Here is a 7882-nt window from a genome sequence, read left to right on the forward strand (position 1 = left end):
GCTAATTCGAGAAGCGTAGACGTTGGCGGTGCAGCCGAAGGGGATAGTGCATGTCCTGGCACACTTACCGGGACTTCATCGATCACCGGTGATTTCGAGATGCTCAAACTAGGCTTATGGCAGCACCTGCAGCGGTCTACTCTTTGGAGTCTTTCACAAAAGTTTTCAGCGGAACTGGCTGCACTTGCAACTGCAACGTCATCATCAGCATCGTCGTCGTCGTCGTCATCCGCAAATCCGTTGTCGAAAACGTTTCCTTCGTCCTTGTCAGAGTTTCTAGCAGCAGGATCTGCCGCTAGTGGCTTCACCTCAATTACTCCGTTGTTGTCGGATGTGACTTTGCCATTTTCAGCGCCTACCGTTGGATGTGAGTCCGGTCCGTTTGATCTGGCAACATCAAACTCATTTGGCATAACGAGTCCGCAGTTTGAGCCCGCCGCCTTTCTTGGCAATTCTGGAGTCTTATCATCGACTCCGAGTTCGAATAGCGGCACTCTCGTACAGCGCGATCTGGATTCAGTAGGAGCTACCGATTTGAGCACGGGCGGTAGCAACAGCAATAGTCAGTCCAGTGTCCGCTCATCCTTTGTGTCAGCATCAACAAACAAATCCGCTGCAAATGCCCCCGATAGAACCCGTCCCTCTACGGTGGACGGCACCACCTCTGCGGCGGCAGGTGTTGGAACCGGGTCGTCGACTGCCTCGAGCACACCTGGCGGTGGAAACGTTTCAATGAGTCTCACGTGCTACAATTGCGGCCTCGGACCGACGACGCGCAAGAATTTAGCGCGTCACATTCGCTCGTGCCTCGGTTATCGGCCGTACCACTGTCCGCTTTGTCCTTACGCCGCATCACGGCGAGATAACCTTCGGCGACACCTCGCAATCCACAAGGATATGCCGCTTCTCGAAACGGCGGCTGCGCTTGCCGGAAACGCTATGCGTGGCACCAGCGAAGAGACCAACCCACAATAGCATCAGCAATAGGACGAAGTCTGCCGCGCACGCTGTCGCTACCTCGACAAGAGCAGTGTAGGGTACTGATATATTGCCCGTTATCCAGCGCGAATACGAATAAAAGTAGCAACGTGAGACAGTCTGATAACGATCATAGGCGATACCTAAGCTCTGGCTGTAATGAACGAGGACGCACACGATGACAGATGTGAGAAACAAAGTGATGTCTTTATACTGCGAAATGATTGATGGCAGGAATACACAACTTCCAGGAGCAGTTTTCGATACTATAAGACCGGCCGATGGCTGTATGTCTGGCTACGAGAATGATACCAATACATATAGAGGAAAAAGTCTGTGTTAAAAGGGATTTATTAGAAACGGGATTCCTTTTGATCTCTTACGGCGTTTCCGACCGCTCACTAGTCAGCAACAAAGTTAAAAGTGATATTTACCCACTGAAGCTCAACCCCGTGAAACTGAAATGAATAAATGTATTTATAATGTAATTGATGTCGAAAAAAAGCGCGTATATCGTGTTTTTATTTATAAGAGGTAGATAAATTTTAGCAGAGACAAATCCTGTTCCGGATTACAGGATCGTTCATGTAGTCTGGCAATGTTTTGAATTCGATTATACATTTACGGTTAGACCGTGAACGAACAGCTTCTGACAGGTATCTTCTTTGTTTCAGACACGTCCGCTAATCACAGATCATCCTTGTTCCTGTTAACGCCGATCGTCGATTTACTTTGTATCACTCAGTTATCTGTTCACCTGATTTGTTCCCACTTTTCGTCCCGCTGCCTCCGTACGCATGAATCGTCACCCCATAATTAGTACTATTGCCTATAAACTAATCAACAATCGAATATGAATCCTGCTTTGCCTGACCAACATCTGCTTCAGTACACCTGTACAACGTATTCCCACCGATATACTGCAAAGGCTGCAAAGATCTGCTTAGATGTTGATGTCCGCAGTTACTGAAGGTCGTCTGCTACACATAGAATAACTATTACTGTGATTTACCGTTTCTATGTGTTTGGCGCTCCCATTGAAAGTGTTTAATATGCTTCTCCTATGTTTACAGGCTACTTGTTCTTTTGCCAACTACGCTTTAATATATTTGATGGATAATAAAACTATTTTGTTGATTTTGGTGTTTGTTTGTTGCTGTTATTGTTTTAATGTATTACTATGTACTGCATGTGTGCTTGTTTTTTTTACCTTAAATATCTTTTCCTTATCTTAACTTGCTCTATTCGCATTTTTTAGTTCAAAGTATTTAGTAATGTCTATGATATAATCGTATAACAGATTTTTGTTGGCCTTTTATTGTCAAAACCAAACTACATCCAGAATTGGTCCTGAAGTGTCTCATGAATGTCTGATTCTGTGTGGGCCTATTGTTTTCGATGCACTTGCATTTTACCGCACATATCGAAATTTGCGAGGCACTTGATCCCACAAACGGAATTAAACATTCTGGTTTTGTCCTTCTATTTATAATCTCAACGGCATGATTTATTTCTTAGCTCAGTCACTATTTGCTGCTACCGCTCACCGCTATAACGATAACACCGCCACCCTTCCCTCCTGCCCCACACACCTCCGATTGTACTATATGGCTCTAGCATGCCTATGTATGCGGCATGGTCCTTCTGCTTTTTGCATTCCCACCTCAGCACTCTCAAGCACGAAAGCGCACTAACCGAAGATATTATCCGCTTTGTTTTCATGAACCTGTGGTCACCCTGTTGCACTGTTACTTCGATAATCTCTTCGGATGTTATCGTTGTCACTAATCGTTATCGGGTGGGCCGTTCTTCCTCCCTCGGTGTACGCTGTCCCCGTGATGATATCGTGAATTTTGTGTGCGAATCTCACTTCAGCATGCGTCCGCGCAGATCTCATCGTACCAGTGAGCAGAGCTAGCAACACCGTTAACAACAATTTAGCCTCAGCAGCGGTTGCAACGTTCAACCCCTCTACGAGTACAAGCACGAATCTTACCAGTGCTATGAACACCTCCGGAACCTTGTCTGTGGGTGCGATGGGCGCCCCCGGCTTGTCCAACTATATCTCATGTAATGGTTACGATCGCTTAATCTTAGCAGATGCGGAAGGCAACAACCGGTGCCTCGTATGTAACTACACCGTCAAACACCGTCGCAACATTTATCGGCATATTTTGACGCACACTGGCGATAAGCCCTTCCAGTGCGAACTGTGCAGTTTTAGGAGCTCGAGAAGCGATAAACTAAAGCATCACGTGAAAACAAAACACTTCCAGGAGTGCGCAGGAGGCACCCCAGGGGCAGCGGCGCCAATCGATAGAAGCGCCGTACCGGTGGGCGGCGTGCAGGAGCAGCTCGGACTTTCTGGCCTAGCCGGAATTGGCAACCTCGCAGGTCTCAGCGGGCTTCTTCCTGGCGTCAACAATGAGAATATCCCGTGCGGAGAAAGCAATAATAATAATAATAATAGCCAGAACAATAATAATAATAACTCTATACAGATTTTACCTATTGATTAGAAGACGAATGGTACAGAATAATGAGCACCACTACGACGAAGGTGTTAAACATTTCAGACATTACGGTAGCTTAAACAACAGGTATATAGGCTATAAGCAAGCCTCTCATGTGCAACGTTGCGCCACGAGTCCTCTATGCGCTCACACGATACATTTATATTAACACTGATGCATATAAATGATTTCCCTTGAACACACGACGCACCAAATTTCGCGCTAGCTAATGACAACGGTTATAATTTTTGGCAGGATAAAGCAAATTTCCTGCCGATATGTTCAGACGTCTCGTATGTGCAACCCGTTAAATATAAGGCTCAATTAAACGATGTTATTTCAATTAATTTACAAAAAAAAAATTATCAACACGACATGTCTGAACATCTAAAGGATGTAAGATGTACCATTCATTCACTATTGGATAGTATTAGTGAAGTTCATGCTTCATAGTACGGCACCTCATCGCATAGTTACAGGGACTTACCGCAATTCTATGAAAATGGATGATCTCATCTCTTTTGTTGTTATATTCCTTCAAAAACTGTTTATGATCACGGTCTATCGTTGACTCACTGCTATAGTATAGTTTTAGGGTTGACGATGCTACCTCTACGTACTAAGACTCGCTAACTGGAATATTAATCTGATCGGTATCGCGTTTCTGTAAAATATGTGTATTAGTCAACTAAAAATTGAGCGTATCTATAGCGAGTCATTGCACCGAAGAAGCCGTTCGTAAAGCAAAGGCCGGCCAGCACGTTAATTGAAGGACGTACGATTACGCTCAACGACAATTCCCCTAGGACAATCTTCTTGATCTCATTGTCACTCGTTACCTAAATGAAACTACGTGCTGAGCCTGGTTAGTGTGTTCATGCTAACTGTCTATTGCTACATGTTTATGATATGATCCAGCGGCTACTACTACCAAATATATTTAGGTTCGTACGGAACCTTTAGAAAAAAAAGTTCCTCTCGCACTGAAGTTTTGTTTTGTACTCTGCCTTAATGGGCCACCGTACAAAAATAAGCGTACAGCTTCAGAGTATTTTTCGGTTAATTGTTTCTTCGTATCTTTCAGCCTTGAATAGGGTTCGGATGCCCGTGGAAAAGAAGCCAAAATGAGTTGAAAACATTTTTAACCCTTTACATAGGTACAGCAACATCAAAAGTTGATGCAATGATCTCAGCCACTCAGCGCAGCGATGTAGGCCATGTTATGTCACGGAAAGAAGAGCAGTTTTAACTTAACGGATAACTTAGTCGGCCTTTGGGTCACATATTCTCGAGTTACATATATCCTAACAGACTGTGTGGCCTCGACAAACGACGTATTGTCAACATTTATATATATATACATACATATATATATATATATATGAGTTCGAAAGACTAAGATTTATGAGAAGGTGACATTTACGGAGCAATTTTATTGTGCCAAATGATTCATTGTGTACAACGTTTCTATGACTATATGTGGACATAGAACCCGTCAGCACTATTCAGGGTACACTTACTATATATGCAGCATCAGAAAGTAAAACTGCACGGGTTTATATATATATATATAAAGTTCGTGGACCTGACTGTGCCTCAGGAGGAGCTTAACAAGCCGGCCACCTGTAGTTTGCGATACGTGTTATTTCCAATGGACGAACTGTATTTATAGGCATGTATATGTATTGTCAATAAAAAGCGAGCAGCACAACCGCATTGTCACCTAATATCTCATTTTTACCATAATAATTTTATATATTTCATAAAAACACGCTTAGGAAAAAGCGGATAAAGATTCAGAGTAAATATCTGTAATGTAGTTGACGATATATATATATAGGTGGTAAGTAAGTAAGGAAGATAATTTTCCTATGTTTTCTCAGGGATTCTTAGGCTTTCAACAATCGAGCAATTTATGTACTCAATTTGGATGATTAACGATACAGGTTCTCGTTACAGGCAAATGGTAAGCCGCGGGTTCCTATTAAATTAGTATGGATACTACGTTAATGAGTAACGTTTGGATGTCAAAATCGATAAGGCGAAACGATTAAATGCGTCGTCTGCTGAATGAGCGCCATCTTGAAAATTTGACTTTTTTTCGAAAGAGTTAACAAAACAGCGCCGACTGATGCTGGACGCTTGCCCTGTACCAGTAAACGGTTGCGTGTAGACCTTTCTGATTTTTCGAAATACAGCCGGCCGTGAATCGTCAAGTTGATATAGTTAATTCCTATCAGTGATGTATGTTACAATAAAGAGATGTAGTGAAGATCTGAATCGTTCCAACGTACATTATTAGCCTGCCTGTATAAAACCGTATATATATATATATATATAGTGAGTCAGAAACCAACAAAAATCCACCATTTTAGCGTATCAGTTCACGTATAGAAAAAGCTTTCGCATAGCAGCACAGTCCGTTCCAGAGTGGCCGAGACCCAGAGTCACCGTTCTGTAAATCACTATTACAGTGTTCCTGTCTACAATCGCTCCATTAGATCGCCAAACGGGAGAAGTAGTCAGCATAAGATCACCCGTACCGTTGGACAGTCTTCCGCGACCGGTTGTGGGTGTTTCCGTTGTAGCAACCTCGTTCGGACCAGGCACGCCACAGGGTCGCCGCCCACATGGCTGTCCTCTATGTGAATACTGTTCGGACCGAAAATGGAATCTTCGGCTACACATGAAAAATCGTCATAACATCGATCTACAACAGAATCAACAGGCCATACCGGCCACTCCAGCAAGCAACGTCCTGTAACACAGACAATAGCGATGGTATTGAGCGGTACTGCCGAGGTGTATTTCGTCGATAACAGGGTGGCCTCAAAACGTTGTCTTAGAATGAATGCGAGGCGGCACGCGGTCACAAGCGTCCGCTTAATACAAAGCAGTAGTCACAGGTCATAGTTCTTCTATTTTCCGTTGTTTAAGATCTGTGGCTAACGAAAAGGGGCTATTTTAAAGTTCCGTTGCCTGCGTCGCACGATTCTCTCATGTCCCAGGGTTTGTTTATTATTAAGGTTCTGTAGAACGTGTGGTGATGATCTTCACCAAATTACTAGTAAAAAATTCATAAATAATTCATCGAATGATAACAAACGCAAACAGGGATGCGTTGCATTGTAAGCGCTATTTGGCAGACCCTAAAACCCGAGGGGATTCCGCTGTAAGAAGAGGTAAAAAAATTACAAATAACCTGGATGCTATTTTTTCCTAGTAAGTTTTCCACGTCTGACGGCGTATGACGGATACCTCAAAATCAGTGTGGGGTTCTTCTTAAACAACAATATCGTTGTGACAATTTCCAAATTTGCCATATTGTAAATCAAAACAGTGCTCTCTGATAGACTGACGATTAGCAACGTTCATAGGTAGTACTGTCGAGTATCATGTACATAAACTAATACGCATTAGAGGGCAAACGTGTGTGAACGGGCATTGACAAAAAAAAAAACCTTTTTAAGGATTAAAGACTGTGGCTAGTGCTAGGCTTCGGAAGAGATACAATTTGAATGAATAGTCTCCATGAGCGCAGCTTTGTGGAGTTGTTTCTGAGAAAAAAAGGAAATTGCAAATTTATGAGGATCAAAGAAGAAGCTCATTGTTGAGATTCACCCGCTTGATGCTATGATAGCAGGGGGCCGTTTGAGCAGTTCCACGTTGGTAAGATTTTTTAGTAGCTCAGTAGACGTTCATCGATATGGAAGGTTTTGTTATTAACAGAGAATCTCGTCTTAAGCAATGGAAACTGGGTACTCTAATTTCTATGTTTATACCGTTAATTTATTATAAATTGTACATAGTGTGTATAGTATGTGCCTCGTCAATAAAAGTTTGTTCAAAATTGTAATATTGTGGTGATTAAACATACGGTAACTGCTTTCTGCGTTTTATTACCTATCGGAAAATTATTATATAGGAAAATATTTAGCGTCTTATTAAATGTCGTTCACTTGAGCGTATTATTTTCGGCAATTTGACGCGGTTTTACTGCAGATAAAAGCCCTTAGGCTTTTTTGCCCAATTCGAATTCGAAAAAAAAGAAAATAAAATCCAGTCAGATTAATTAATCAATGGGAAATATGGACGTATTATTATTAGAAAAAAAAACATATCTAATACGTTCTTTTGCTTTCAGGTGGGAGCCAAAGCTGTACGATAATGAAATACTCGGATGAGCCACAGAGGAAATGAAGATGCGCGCCACTTTTAGGAGTCATCGTCGCCGATTTGCCTTCTCAAAGGATTCAAGGAGCGAATCAATGAAATATATATGAGCAATAAAGATCTGTTGTATTAATCGCCGACCAGTGGTGTGAAGCTTTCGAAAGTGCGCCTGCCATAGTTTTCTGAATGGATCAGACCGGCAATCTAATTGTATATGC

Source organism: Varroa jacobsoni, unplaced genomic scaffold (genome assembly GCF_002532875.2).
Source record: "Varroa jacobsoni isolate VJ856 unplaced genomic scaffold, vjacob_1.0 scaffold_1429, whole genome shotgun sequence".
Lineage (NCBI taxonomy): Eukaryota > Metazoa > Arthropoda > Arachnida > Mesostigmata > Varroidae > Varroa > Varroa jacobsoni.